Source organism: Tiliqua scincoides, chromosome 7 (genome assembly GCF_035046505.1).
Source record: "Tiliqua scincoides isolate rTilSci1 chromosome 7, rTilSci1.hap2, whole genome shotgun sequence".
Lineage (NCBI taxonomy): Eukaryota > Metazoa > Chordata > Lepidosauria > Squamata > Scincidae > Tiliqua > Tiliqua scincoides.
This window is the reverse complement of record NC_089827.1, coordinates 65,591,183-65,606,244: the sequence shown is the minus strand read 5'-3', so window position 1 is coordinate 65,606,244 and position 15,062 is coordinate 65,591,183. Positions and strand designations below refer to the sequence as shown.

Sequence of the window (15,062 nt, the reverse complement as noted above, 5' to 3'; positions counted from 1 at the left end):
CAAAGTCCGCTCCAGCAGACAGTAAAAGTTGACCCTGACTGGGGCATTCTCAGGATGCGGAAGCCTAACTGAGATGACAGTCCACTTCTTGGCACATCTATTCAGTATGCATTGAAGCCTCCACAAGCAGGAACCATTCATGCCATACACCCACCTTGAGAGCACGAAAGGGGTCTGCGGAATAAAAGGATACATAAGTCCCAGTCTATTCAAAAGGCTCTACGTCAGCGCTTCCCAAACTCCTAGTTGAAGAGTACTATAAGTGTGTGTGGGGAGGAGCTATGGCAGTGACACAATGCCCAGGATTGCGCTGCTGCCAGGGATGGGAAGCGTTTTTTTTTTAACTTACCTCCAGCCAGTGCTGGAGTCCTAAGGGGTCCAGGGGGTCCAAGGGTCCCACGCTTCCAAATATGTTTTAAAAAAAACAAAACTGGCACTTCTGGTTTCGCAATGAAAATGGCAATTTTTACCATTCCATTTTGGTCAGCCATTTTGCTCTTATGTTCCCAAATGCTCTTTTCCTCTACTGCCATTCCTGAATGTGATTTTCTCCAAATGCTCAAAGTCATTACTGTATTCAAAGGCAACTACACTCAACTAAAGAAAAGAAAAGAAAAGAAACCACACAAAAACATAGTGGAGTTTTCAATTTTGCGTGGGAGTAATTAGAAATGGTCCTGTGGAAATTACCTGCTAGTTCTAAGTGGTTTGCTTTTCACTGATTTTGCCATTTTCCCAATCACGTAAGAGAAGTGAACACAAAATTGTCATAATGACATTGTTTGTCCTATACGGAGAGCTGTGAAGTCATATTTAATTCTAACTAAAACTGTTGTTCCTCCCCGCCATCTCTCAATTTGTTTATCTTCAGTGCAAGCAACTCATTTTTATGCCCATGACGACTGTTAAAACATCACACTTATCACAAGCTTTTCTCTCTCTTTTTTTTCTTCCCCCTTTTAGGTGATGGTGGGGTAACTATGCTCAGTTTTTGATCTCTGTCTCCCAGTATCTTCCACACTGGAGATTAAAAATACATTTTCATTCCCTCCAGAAACTGATTATTTGAGTCCTGCTATGCATGCGGAATGACTTCAAATTTATATTTTATTGTTTACATTTTGTGTCCTGGTAGAGACAGGCCGATACTATCAAGGCATTTTGGCTGCTGCTAAACAGAAGCTTTGTTCTGAGTACAGCATCCTATTCTGGACACGTGGAGCAATAATCCAAATCTGTGAGTATTAAAAAGGGCCAAAAGAGGAATGTAATGAAGAAGCTGCTGAGGAAGACTACTGCTGACCGGGGGTGTCCAAAGATGCTGAAGATCCTGCTTCCATGTTTAGCCAGTCCCAGCCCCCAGGTTTCAGGTGGGTGCAATCCAATAGACATTTTTAGAAAAAGTCAAATATCAGCTACTTTCTGGTATGGTAGTCAAACTTCAAATCAGCCTGATCCTATGTGCTGCTGCTGTGTCAGCCTAGTGGATCACAGAATAAGTATGTGGACTATTGATTTGCCTTGCTCACCCATTAAAAGGGGGGGTGGAAGCTGTAAAGTGCTTTGCAATGGCATGGCCAGGCATGCTGGCAGGAAGGGCAAAGCCTTTTCATTGGCTCTGGTGGCCACACGGACCTCCCTGGAGCAGGTAAGTCCAGGTGAGAGGGCAGGAGGTGGGTGGGGAGGATTCGGAACAGGGCAGGGGAGGGTGGTAACAGAGACAGGGAGTGAGTGGATTGGGCGCAGGAGGGGGTGGGATCAGTGGCACCTGCACACGCCGTATCCTATCCCTCTTCCGGGGCCTAATCCGCTAACACAGATCAACTCAGGCTTGCACTAGCAATACCATTGGCGCAGGTCCGAGTTGGCCCATTACGGATCCTGGGGCTGTGACAAAGGGACAAATGTCCCCTTTTCCTGAGGAGACGTCCATCAGCCAAAATTCCCCTGGGGGGTGCACTGGCAAACCATTCAGGATCAGGCCACTAATGTAGGATTTCTCAGTGGAATTTCACGAGGTCCTTGGTCTTAGCTTTTAAATTCTTTATCAGATCCAGATGAAGAGAAGATTTTTTTTAAAATCCTGTGTAGACGATGCGTATAAAAAATACAGTTAATTCCTTCTAGAAGCTTTTTATTCTGTTTTACCAGAGGTAAAATCCATCTTCTCCTTAATAGCATCCAGTCCTTTCAATTCCGCCATCACTGAGTATGATAATAGGGTGTGCTCTCATTAGGACATAAATAGGATCATGCAAGTTTTATGCACATTCTCATGGCTCTAGGCCACATGAGAGTCACGTTGCAAGTTGCGTGTATCAGTTAATTATGTCCCCTTTAGCCACAGCGAGAGCTTTCCTTGAGCTTATCTCACCCATGTACCACATTGCCAAGCCGACGCAAATTGAGCAGAGAACAGTCAGCGTTCAGAATCCAATTTCATGAATCCGGTACTTGTACAGGCAGACTGCTATTAAAACACACACACAATTACTACTATATGGATGACTTTAGCGTTATCTGACCCAATTTTTTTAATGCTAAAAATTGAATCTTACAATGAATGCATCCCTTGTATAATCAGATTGTATAATACAAATAACCCTTGTATAATATAAAATATATTGTGTATAATCACAATATAACAATGTATGAATGGACATGACATGCTTTCTTTGAGCAGCTCATTCTGCAGAATATTGCACTCATGCTCCTCCCACAAAGACCCTAAAAGGTCAAGAATGTAATCCACTCTGGTGGTTCAGAGTGCTAGCCTGTAACCCAGAAACGATGGCATAAATGAATCCACCCTATATAAGAACATAAGAAGAGCCCTGCTGGATCAGGCCAAAGGCCCATGTAGTCCAGCTTCCTGTTTCTCACAGTGGCCTACCAGGTGCCTTAGGGAGGACACAAGATAAGAGACCTGCATCCTGGTGCCCTTCTCTGCATCTGGCATTCTGAGGTAGCCTACTTCTAAAATTGGGAGGTTGCACATAACCATCATGGCTTGTAATCTGTGATGGCCTTTTCCTCCAGAAATTTGTCCAATCTTCTTTTAAAGGTATCCAGGCCAGATGCCATCACCACATCCTGCGGCAAGGAGTTCCACACACCAGTTACACACTGGGTAAAGAAATATTTTCTTTTGTCTGTCCTAACTCTCCCAACACTCAATTTTAGTGGGTGTCCCCTGGTTCTGGTGTTGTGTGAGAGGGAAAAGAACACCCCCCCCCCAATCCACTTTATCCATCCCCTGCATAATTTTGTAAGTCTCAATTATGTCCCCCCTCAGGCACCTTTTTTCTAGACTGAATCTACAAGTTTTCTCTGCACACATTTGGAAAAGAAACTTGTCTGTTATTGACAGTTTTCTCTTTGACTTGTAATGCTGGTACATATTACCTCCTGGGAATTGTAGTTTGGTTCACTGGCCCACCCAGCACCAGCCACGGAGAAGTGTTGCTTGCCCCAAGCAAACAGACCCCCAAAGAAAAGGAGGTTTTACACCTGGATGGAGGACAACTTCCACATCAGATGTTTGCAAGAAACATTTAACCCGTGTAGAGAAGCTACTCCCCAAACAAAAAGCTGCATGGTCAGGACTGTTCTTGGACTATGTTGTTCCATCGCAACTAACAAGAGGCTCAGCAAGATTAAGCTGACTTATGGGCACAAGAACTTCTGAATGCTCAAGTCTCACCTAATGTTCTGAGCTGGAGAACTTCTGCAGGGAGCAGGACAGCAGCTCATTTTGTAATACAACAAACATTACAGATGTTTGTGATCAAGTTTGTATACGAGATCACAGCATATTTCACTGGACACAACTGACTCTCTGCTATAGTTTTTGTCTTTCATGCACAGGGGAGAAAAAATGGTTGGCAACCTTCAGTCTCGAAAGACTATGGTATAAGCCTACAGCACCTGGTATTCCCAGGTGGTCTCCCATCCAAGTACTAACCAGGCCTGACCCTGCTTAGCTTCCAAGATCAGACAAGATTGGGCATGTGCAGGGTAACAGTTACTGCAAGAATAATTGGGTAAGAGAACAGAAAGCCTAGGAAATATTTGGCGTCTCCATCTCTTCAAGTCAATTATTCATGGTACTTCTGATCTCCAACTTCCATGTCTAACCTTGTATGGTTTTCATCTTCTGATTACTTATTTATGTTTGAAGTTTTGAAGTAGATTTTACTTTGTAAGTTCCTGGTGGCTATTGACTTTCAAAGGAGATGGTTATAACAGAGAATTATAGTTTAGGGAAAAGAGGAAGTCATTAAGGACTGGGAATTCACATTAGTTCTTTGGCTAGGAAGCTGATGACAAAAAAAAAGCAGGTCATGTTTTAGACTTATTTCCTGTTATCTGTGGACCCTTGGTATTCACAGTATAGTTTAAGGGGGGATCCCCCTCCCACAGATAGTAAAATCTGCTGATAATGAAATCCATTGGAAGCTGGTGCTGTGCCACAGTTACTTACCTGGGGCTTAGTTTGGCCCTCAACAGGTCACATGCAGCCCCCTGGCCTCATCAGAAGGTCTCCCAGACTGGAGGTCACCAGCATGAACTGGAAGTGCTTTCCAGTCATGTCTGGGAGGTGTTCTGAGACCCTTCAGTCGCAGACCCGGCATTCACAGATACTCAAATTGGCAGACCCGGACCCCACAGATTAGAAGGGCCCACTGTAACTACGTCCCATCCTCTCAATACATAGACACACCAATCTATAGACCCACTCCAACAACAAGGGGGGCAATATCCATGGATCCTGTATCTGTGGATTCAGTTATCTGCAGATATGTCCCCCCCCCGTGTGTCTCCCTGCATGCCCCCTCCAGAGGCCTTATAATGCATTAAAAAGTGAAACTGAAAGTCACGTGGTTTGAGCTGCCGAGCTCCTTCTGAGGCCGGCCTCTGCTGAGCTCGGAAGCCCCTCAGCCCCTCCAGAGACGAGTAGAGCAGAGTCCCAGACCATGGTTTCAGCTGTTCATGGGGGTTCTGCAATGGAACCCCCACACATAAGGGGACAAATGTGTACATGAAATTTCAAGACCCATTTTGCAATCATGCCATTGTAAGACACGTGAGTTCGCCAACAGATATTCAAACCCGTTGTCTGAGGTTGATGGCGGTGCGCCCCTATCTTTTGTTTTACATGCCGGTTGGCATCCACCAGGCGTTGTGTTATTATAACTGGAGGAAAAGTTTCTCATAATACTTGGGAAGCATTCTTTGTTATTCAGGATATGCATACTTTATAATTATCTAGACAAACTATGCCAGAAATAGCTACCCACCAGCAAAAACATGGTTTGAGTTCCACGTGTGCCTTGCAGAGTCTGTCCAAACTCCACAAAGGTCATCATTGTGTTCTTCTCCTTCCACTTCCCTTTTTGTTTCTCAAAATGTAAAAGCAAAAAAAAAAAAAAAAATGCTCAGATAAGAAACCTTATCTGGCTCTGATATTTCCCTCGTTTCTGTTTTGTCGCCAGCGCTGGAAGACTCTCTGATACAACAGCAGATAGGCTCTTGCATTAAATTCTTTCCCATCAGCATCTTGTACACTATCTCATGTGAGCCAAAAATGAAAGGGGGGGGGGAAATCAGGGAATTATCAGAGATGGCAGCCACTGTAGAATCAAATAGAGGCTTTCCTCCCAGGAGCGTGATAGGATTCCTGCCCGGAGTGCTTTAATGCAATTTGGGTTATATTTAGAAGGCTCATTTCATAAAAAGCAGAATGGAAAGAAAAAAAGTGGCAGGTCTCTGATGAAATCCAAACAGATCTGCTAAATTCCTCAACTTGTAGTTCAGATTTCTGCAGTATTTAGAAGAGAAATGTTTTTAAAGCATTTTATGATATATTTTTAGCCTGCAAGCTAATATTTTTCCTCTCTTCGTGCAATATAATGTTGAACTTTTTAAATGTTTATTGTACAGGACTTTGATTTGAAAGCATATATATCGTGGATGAGTTCCAGTGGAGGATTCTTGGCAAGCCTACTCAAAACTTAGCGAGAAAAGAGGAAGCTTTTGAAACCTTTCATGGGACTTTCACTTATTTTTAGGACCTTTAACAACCTCTATAGACCCTTCCTCCCTCTCTTGTTACTGCTTCTCTATTTTTGACCACTGAAAGCATCATATACGAGTATATCATATACTCGTATGAATACAACCCCTTCCTATAAACAGGTTAGTCAAACACAAATGGCCTCTATGTAAGGCCTGGGGGAAAAGCTGGGCTGCTGGATCTATGTAAGGAAAGTATAGGTGTGTGTGGTGTGTGTGTTTTAATGGCAAAATCCTATCCTTCCCCCCTGCAGTGGTGCAACCATGTCAAAAGGGAAGGGTGGAAGATTGGGAGACTTTGGAGAGGAAAGGGGATTTAACCCCTTACCCCTCTATAAGTCCTCTGCTCTGCAATGGGTTTCCTTGGACCTGTACCAGCTCTTTAGCTGGTGCATGTCTGAGAAGAGGAAGAGGGCTGGGGAGGTTGCAAAAGGAAGGCAAGGCTCCAGTGCACATTCTTGGTTGGCAACCTTCATTCTCGAAAGACTATGATATAAGCCTACAGTAACTTGTATTTCCAGGTGGTCTCCCATCCAAGTACTAACCAGGCCTGACTCTGCTTAGCTTCCAGGATCAGACAAGATCAGGTATGTGCAGGGTAACAGTTGCTATTTTCCACTCCCTCCTGCACTCTCCTCACTCCCCAGTTCCTTCCCCCTTCTTGCCCAGTTTGTCCCCTCCCCACACTGCCACTGCCTTTACCTGCTCTGGCAGGTCCAGGGAGATCAGCAACAGCCTTCTTAAAATGGCAGCTGACAAAGAGCTGTTGCACTGTCATAAATGGCTGTGAATCCTGAATAGGATTGGGCTGTTAGTGAACTTGGTGCACAAGCCATTGGCATGATTACAAGGAGGCCAGGGAAGCAAAGGGATTTATTACAGATTCCAGGGATCCCTTTCATGCAATGCACGCAACTCAGAAAACAGACCTACAATGTTGCAGCCAACCTGGCAATGGAAATTGAGTGAACCAGAGAGCACTAAGACCATGGGACAACCCACAGGAGGCTGAAAAAATAAATGACTGAAGTTGATTGGGGGACTTTTATTTTACCTTTTGAGCAGAAGCTCCAGGATTAGACAGGTAGCAGAACCAAATTGAGAATCCAATGGGCTAATAATCCAGGACACTATCCCAAACCTTTAGCAATTTGGACTACGACCTGGACTAGTGTGTTTTTTTTCTTCTTCATGCTATATTTATTCCATAGCCTTCTATCCTATTTATTTTAAGCTCCATGCACATCATTCACTGTAAAAGAGCTGAATAAGTAAGGGGTGGGAAACAGAAGTGGGTTAGAGAGCTCCAGGGGTGTCACATTAATGGAAATGGCTTTCATATAGGTGTCGTGAGGCTGGCGCGGCTGGTGGGGACCACCCAAAGTGGGGCACTTTGAAATGGTCCATGAAGTCCCCCCATGGGGAGCATTGTCCCCACTTGAGTCTTCAGCCCTTGCTGCACTGTTGGCGATGAGGTCCAGAGAGGTGAGCGGATCTCCAAGCTCAGATGTTTCTCCACGCACGGAAAAGGCCCCCTTGGCTTTTATTGGTTTCAAGTCGGGGCATTCCAGAAGCAGCTGGCAATGACGTCATCACATCATCCTCAAACTTCCAGAACATCAAACCTCCACAGGCTAAACTCCGCACTGGGTGCCAGCCAGCCCAGCAATGCCACTGGGCTTTCATCTTCTCATGTGCCCTGTATGGGTTTGGGGGCTAAGCAGAAGCATAATCAGTTCTCATCTAATCTTTTCACTGCCTAGCAATGTGGAGTTCTGAGCACAGTTCACTCTCCATTGTCCACAATGAATGCCAAAAATCATCACACAAAATTAAGGCCCTGCGAGATGTTCTTCAGACAAAGCTGAAGAGAGAAAACAGCAAGGTATCTGCTACATAATGTTCCAAGCTCAAGAAAGGCCTGGACTTTGAACACTCATCTTCTGTTTTGTGCCTCTATGTTTTGTGAAAGCCCCGGACTCTGGAAGTGCATTCAGTCCATTTATCCCGACATCTTCACTCCTTTCAGGAGCCTACTCAAAGAAATTACATAAAGAGACCTCCTTTGAGCAACCGGGCTGAAGTTCTTTGAACAATGAAATTTCAATCCGTCGTCACACAATGCCAGATGCATCCTTCTCTTCCACCCGTGATGTCCTGGTAGAGGGAGGATAGCAACTGCCCAGCCAGAACAATGGAATATTTTCCTGTGTTAGGAGATTGGCCTTTTCATTATACAACTGTGAATAAAAATAATCCGTGATGGTCTCATGGGTGACATTTCTCATTCCTTATCAGCACTTCTGCATACATCAGAACTGGATCACACGGTCAGAACCAAGAAAATGACTTCCACCAAGCTGTCTAGGTAGAAGTAATCACTCTTTGTTTATTGAAAAGAGGATCAGCTGGTGGATTTAGAAAAAAAAAAAAGATGAATAAGAATCAAGCATCTTTCTCTACTACCACTTTATGGTTCCATCCTATGGAGCGATTGGGTAAAGCAAGCAGCTCTCAGCAATGATGGTGGTAAAACGTGACAGTTGTGCTATATTAGGATAATATTGTTTAGGCTGGATCAAAAAGGAGAAAAGAGAATTAAGTCCCTTATGGCTGCCATGTGTGGCAATCCCTGGGCTTTCGTGGACTGCAGAAGCCAGAGAAACTATTTTAGATCCTAGTCTTCAATTATTTCCAACTTCCAGTTGCTTTACCAAAGTGTTGCTCAAAGTGGATTACAATTGTGCAGTGTTTCTCAGACTGCGGGTTGGGACCCTCTAGGTGGGTAACGAGCCAATTTCAAGTGGGTCCGCATGCATTTCAATGTGTATTGTATTTTTAATATATTAGACTTGCTGCTACCATGGTATGTGACTGCATTTGGGGAGATCTGTACTTTTAACAGGCTACTATGTATATGCTTTTAACAACAACAGTAAGTGGGGCTTACTCCTGGGTAAGGGTGGATAGGACTGCAGCCTTTGGGATGTTTGGGAAATTTTTTTAAACAGATCAGCAACTGCTTGGGAGGGTTCTTTATTTTACATAAATTTTAAACATATACTTGTAAACTTTTAATTTACTTAGGCTGCAATCCTAACCACACTTTCCTGAGAGTAAGCCCCATTGAACAAAATAGGACTTACTTCTGAGTAGACCTGGTTAGGATTGTGCCCTTAATTAGATTTAATTTGGGGGGGGGGGCAGTTAAAAATGTTTCTGCTTGGTGATGACACTTCTGACCATGACATCACTTCGAGGTTAATGACATCACTTCTGGTGGGTCCTGAAAGATTGTCATTCTACAAAGTGGGTTCCAATGCTAATGGTTGGCAACCTTCAGTCTTGAAAGACTATGGTATAAGCCTACAGCACCCGGTATTCCCAAGCGGTCTCCCATCCAAGTACTAACCAGGCCTGATGCTGCTTAGCTTCCAAGATCTGACGAGATTGGGCATGTGCAGGGTAATAAGAAATTTGAGAACCACTGCAATAATGGGATCATCAATGAAGCATACACATACACTGTCAAATCTCATAGGATGATGGACTCAGATGGATGTTTGTGTGCTGTGGTTGCTCAAAAAGTCACTGTCAGGTGGCTTTGGAGAGAATGGTGTACACATACACAATGCACCATGTCTGATCCTGGGAAATCAGCAAAGTGGTTAAGTTTGCAGACAACACCAAGCTTTTCCAAGTGGTGAAGACCAGAAGCAATTGTGAGGAGCTCCAGAAGGATCTCTCCAAACTGGCAGAATGGGCGGCAGAATAGCAGATGCATTTCAATGTAAGTGAGTGTAAAGTCATGCACATTGGGGCAAAAAATCAAAACTTCACATATAGGCTAATGCAGTGGTTCTCAAATTGGTGGGTCGTGACCCACCAGTTTGTGTAAAGGTTCCCCCATCCCTTTAAGGGGCAGGGAAAGGGGAGAGGCAGGGAAGCGATCCCCAGGATCGCGTCCGTTTGGGGGGGCGAGGAGGGGTGCTTGTGACTTACTTTCAGAAGGCAGGGCTGCAGGAGGTGTGGGGAGCCCTGCGCAGCCCTCCCTGCGGCTTGGAACTTTCACTGAAAGCGGGCGCAAAGCACCTCCAGCAAAACGGAAGTGCTTTGCTTTGCACCCGCTTTCTCCAAACATTCCAAGCCTCGGGGAGTACTGTGCAGGGCTCCCCACACCTCCTGCAGCCTGCTGCAGCCCTGCCTTCTGAAAGTAAGTCACAAGCACGCCCCTCGCCCCCCCTAGCAGCGCCATCCTGGGGATTGCGTCGCTGCCTGAGCCCCTCCCACACAAGGACTTACTGAGGGAGTAAAGCTCCCTCGAAGTTTGAAAACTACTAATGCTTATTACTTCTAAACATTCATTATTTTCCCAGACAATCACAACTGTAAATAATTCAAATAAAAATAAGAGGAACATCAAGCCAAGCTACTTTGGAAAAAAAAATACAGAGCCCCCCTTCTGCCCACCCATGGGCCTGCCCGCCTCCCCCCTCCCCCCCAAAATGCCTCCTCCCCACCCTCCCCACGTCCCCCAACCCCCATGCTGGCTGAGCTTGGCTGGTGAAGACTCACTTGTCTCTGTCATCATGGAGGCTGAATTTGACCTCCATGGGCCAGTGCACTTTTGTGCGCCAGCTCAGCTGACATCCGAAGAGGCACAAATACTCCTTAAGACATGTTTGCAACCCCCCCAGGTTGGCGCAAAGGACTTGTGCCCGCCAAGCATACTTTTAGGATTGCACTCTCAGAGATAGTTAGGGAAGAAGTGGTCCAAAACTACCCAAAGAGCCCCATGTCTGAGCAAAGACTTGAACTCGCCTCTCCCTAGCCGTAGCCCAGCGCTGCGTCAGGCCACACTGACCTTTTCATGCCCCTCCACAGAAATATTTGCAATTGTTCCTGCACATTTGCTGCAAAGTGGAACAGGTCCATTCCAGGGCACAGAACAGCTGTTGCGGTGCATGCTGAGAATGGGTTGGGAGAGAAAGGACAACACAGAGCTTTTGCTTTCTACAAGCTCGCAGCACATTCACACAATGCAAGGACTTGTTTTTGACGGGCAGAAGGAAGGAGCAAGAGAAGCAATCCACGTCCTTTGCTATAGAGATAATTTCACCCTAAGTGGGCAGGGCAGTAAAAAATGATACCACTCAGCTGGAAAATGAGAAGCTTTAATGGTAGCATAAAGGCACATTTTTGTATCCTTCTCCTGGGATTCTGGACCAGCAAAAACGTGCTCCCTCCACTCCCCACTCCATATTTAGCATACAAATGGAGCGGCTGGGAACTGAAAGATTGGAAAGCAAGAATAAGAGGTTAGGCATGAGAGAACAAGTCCACAGTATGAATGTGTCAGCAGTTGTTGCTGCCTGTGTGCCAGAAAGCATCTTTTCCATCCTTCCCTTACATCACACGAGCAAGTGCTGGCCTTTTCTCACAAGAAAATGGTTAAGAGACCAGCACAATATGAATTGATTCTCCCTCTAGTACCCACATCGCGTGAACATGCTACAGACATGCGACAGCTCCCCACTGCATTATTAGCTAAGCCAAGGGAAAGTACTGTCTGACTCAGTCCCAAGTTTTTGTTCCTCTCAAGAGCCTAGACCAGTGTTTCTCAAACTGTGGGTTGCAAGCCACTGGTGGGTCGCGACCCATTGTGCGGTGGGTCATAAACCCATGCGCTGAGCTGCAATGTGGTGCTCCCTCCCAATGCTTTATTGGGAGCCCCTGGAGGCCGCTTCTGGGTCCTGCAAACCACTCCATTGGCCTCCATAGGCCCTAGAATGGCCCACGTAAGCAACCAGAAGCAATTCCTCATCAAACCAAAAGTATGAAAACGGTATTAGCTACTAAACACCACCCCAAACTCACCACCTGAAGAAGAGACTTCAGCTTGACATATGACTGGGTCGGCCATTATCGGTAGCCAATCCAGGTGCCAAAGTTGGATGGGGAAAGCTTTCAGCCTGGTTGGTCAGCAGTCAGATTGACTGCTTTGCATGTTATACTGAGTTCATACTACAGTCAGAGAGACAAGGAGTAAACGGTGAAAGAAAATGTCTTGACCTGTGATCTCGCAGTCAATATCTTCATTCACTGACATGGGAGGTGGTGGGGGAAGGAAAAATTCACCCCAAATGTATAAGTAAATATATCATCCAAGGTAATTGGAGTACAGAATTACTGCTTACTCACCCGGTCTCTGAAGAAAATTATAGCTCTACTTACAGACTGGTCATGCCTTGATTAAAAAACACTAGTAAATTTTCTTCATCCACTTTTGTTTACTAGATGTGAATATCCTGTTCCTTTGGGGCTTTTTTTCCTACTTTTTCGTGCTGCCAAGATATTGGGCAGCCCAATCCAATCTCCCCTTAAGCCAGTGCAGGCCTCCTTAGAGCAGCTCCAAGTGTTTGCACTTGCTCAGGAATTGGCTGGGCTGGTGCGGAAGCCCGCACTAGCTTGGCCAGGCCCGATCTAGGCACAGGTAAGTCGGCACAGGTAAGTGTGCATTGGCTGGTGCAGAGGGTAGGAGTGGGTGGCAGGAGGGTGTTATGAAGGAAGGGAGGGAGCATTTCTGGGTGGGGACGGTGGAACAGGGGGAGGTAGCCTCCAGAAGGGGGTAAAGTCAGTGGCAGCAGTCTATGCTGTATTCTAACCTTCACTCCTGGCCAAGGCAGCCCTACACAGAGTTCTTGGATGTGGCCAGCTAAATAGCTGGTGCAAATTCGAGTAGCCCCAGAGGGCAGGGTGGTGTGTTACACGGGGTTAAAGGAAAAATGTCCCCTTACCCCCAAGGTGACCTCCAACCTGCTTCTAACCTGAGTAGGATACAGTGCAGGCCATTCTGCTTGGCTGTACTGGTGCAGTTTAGAATTGAGTTGTAAGTTGTCTGACCCCATAAAGCATGGAAGGAAATTGTCAAAGGGGGGGCTAGCTAATACACAAGTGTGCTACTCACAGTTGTAGATTTCAGACACAGTAAAGGCAGGTGTGTGTGTGTGTGTGTGTGTTTGTGTCTTGGGATTCCCCATAAACTTAAGAAAAGCACAACACGTGTTCCTGGGCACGGAATCCAGCACCGTGCATATATCCTCCAGCAAGAAGGAAGACACCAAACCGCCACCCTTCCTTGGTCTGGAGGCCTCCTGCAATTTCCAGGATGAAACCAATCCCTTTCTGGAAATGCTTCCACCCAGCCAGCATGCAAAACTTGATTCCATATGCCAGCTGGAGTTTAGACATTATCCCTAAATGCAGGCAGAGCTTTTTCAGGAACTTCAATTTTATTCCAGAGCCCAGATTTTTCCATAAAACCCCCAACCCTCCCATGCCAGGAACCCATCTTAATCCCGTCTTCTTGGCTCTCACTCGAACACTGGCTGGACTACTTTCTGGGCTAATTGGCCCCAGCTTCTCAGCAGCTTCTAGGAAATGATGCAAGGATTGGCAGGGAACGTAAACAGCTGCTGCCTGAAGCTCATTGTCTGCACTTTATCCTGTGCTTTGTATATACACGTATGACTCCTTATCAGTCACTGATCCATTCTGCAAGCTCTAGTCCTGAGCTTTATTATCTGCCCTCAGATCAGTCCCAGTCATATAAGTTTGCCTGCCTCCTGCCTCAGTTGTCTTGCCCATACTTAACATGCAGATGTGGCTGATCTCATGCCCAGAGAGATATCAGGGGTGCATGTGCACATGTGCTCACAAGCAAGAAAAATGTGCATTTAAATGCTATACAAATTCAAATCTGACTCTTCCTTCTTTTGCAGTTCCGCACCCTAAGCTGTGTAACAGATCCTTTTTTCCCCTTGGTAAAGCATGACGGCACACTGTGTATACATCCATAACTGAAGGGCATAAACTGCCCAGCATTGACCAAACTGATTGGGGTACTCATCATTTCCATCTTTGCATAATCCACAGAAATTGAAGTCATGGCTAAGCCGTGCTTATAACCGAAACTCACTTAATTATGCCGGCCAGCAGGGCTTCTTGTCAGTCCATGCATTAGGGACGGCTGAATCAAGATGAAAACTCTGCATTAAAAAGGAGATCCTTCATTGCTGTGTAGAGGGCCGAATGTCACATCTTGGTTGGTTGGCAACCTTCAGTCACCCGGTATTCCCAGCACCCAATATTCCCAGGTGGTCCAACCAAGTACTAACCAGGCCTGACCCTGCTTAGCTTCCAAGATCAGGCATCTTGCTTTCACTTAATTAAGATGGTTTGGCTCTAGTGAGAGGTCAATTTGATCTACAAAGAAAACTGTAGACAGTGGCATCATTGGGGGGAGTGCATGGGATGTGGGCCACACCGGGTGACATTCACCACTGGCCAAAATTAAAAAAAAACATGGTATTTTTGGACAATACCATCATGTTATATATCATTCAATATGTAATTTCAGGTGGAATGCAATGAAACAAACCATGTTGAAATATCTCTGTTCTATCAAAAGTTATAGCCCCAAAAAACAGTGGGGCCAAGGCATCGCCAGAGGTCCATGGAAGGAGGTCCATGGAAGGAGGTCCATCTTGGGGTTGACGTTCTGGCCTCCCTCCCTGGGTGACACAAACCCTAGTGATGCCACTGAGGGTAGCCCTATACAGTGGGTCCTCTCTATCCACAGATTTGGGACCAACAGATTTCACCCACCACAGGTTCCAAACCCACTAAGGACCTTTGGGATGCAATTGGAACCTTATAGCAAGGTCAGAACTATATTCTTAGGAACAAACTATGCATTCTAAGCAAAATGCTTGTAACAAAACCCCAATGCCATTTTTTCTTTAAAGAAAAGCTGCAAGGCCCACCCCAAACCGCTTACTGCTGTAAGGTTCTAGATATGTTTGCTAGGGTAAACAAATACCTGGAACCTTTTGTGTGTGGGGGGGGGGCACACTTGACAGGGTAATTAGGAAAGAAAAATGACTCAAAAAAAAAAATCACACACCACCCCAAGCTGTCTATCTTGC

The 15,062-nt window shown here is 45.6% G+C and overlaps 1 pseudogene; it reads right to left on the bottom strand.

Annotated features, from left to right (window-relative positions):
- Positions 1-3,915: 3,915 nt before the first annotated feature.
- LOC136657786 (5S ribosomal RNA) lies at positions 3,916-4,035 on the bottom strand (annotated as a pseudogene).
- Between the last annotated feature and the right edge of the window lie 11,027 nt (positions 4,036-15,062).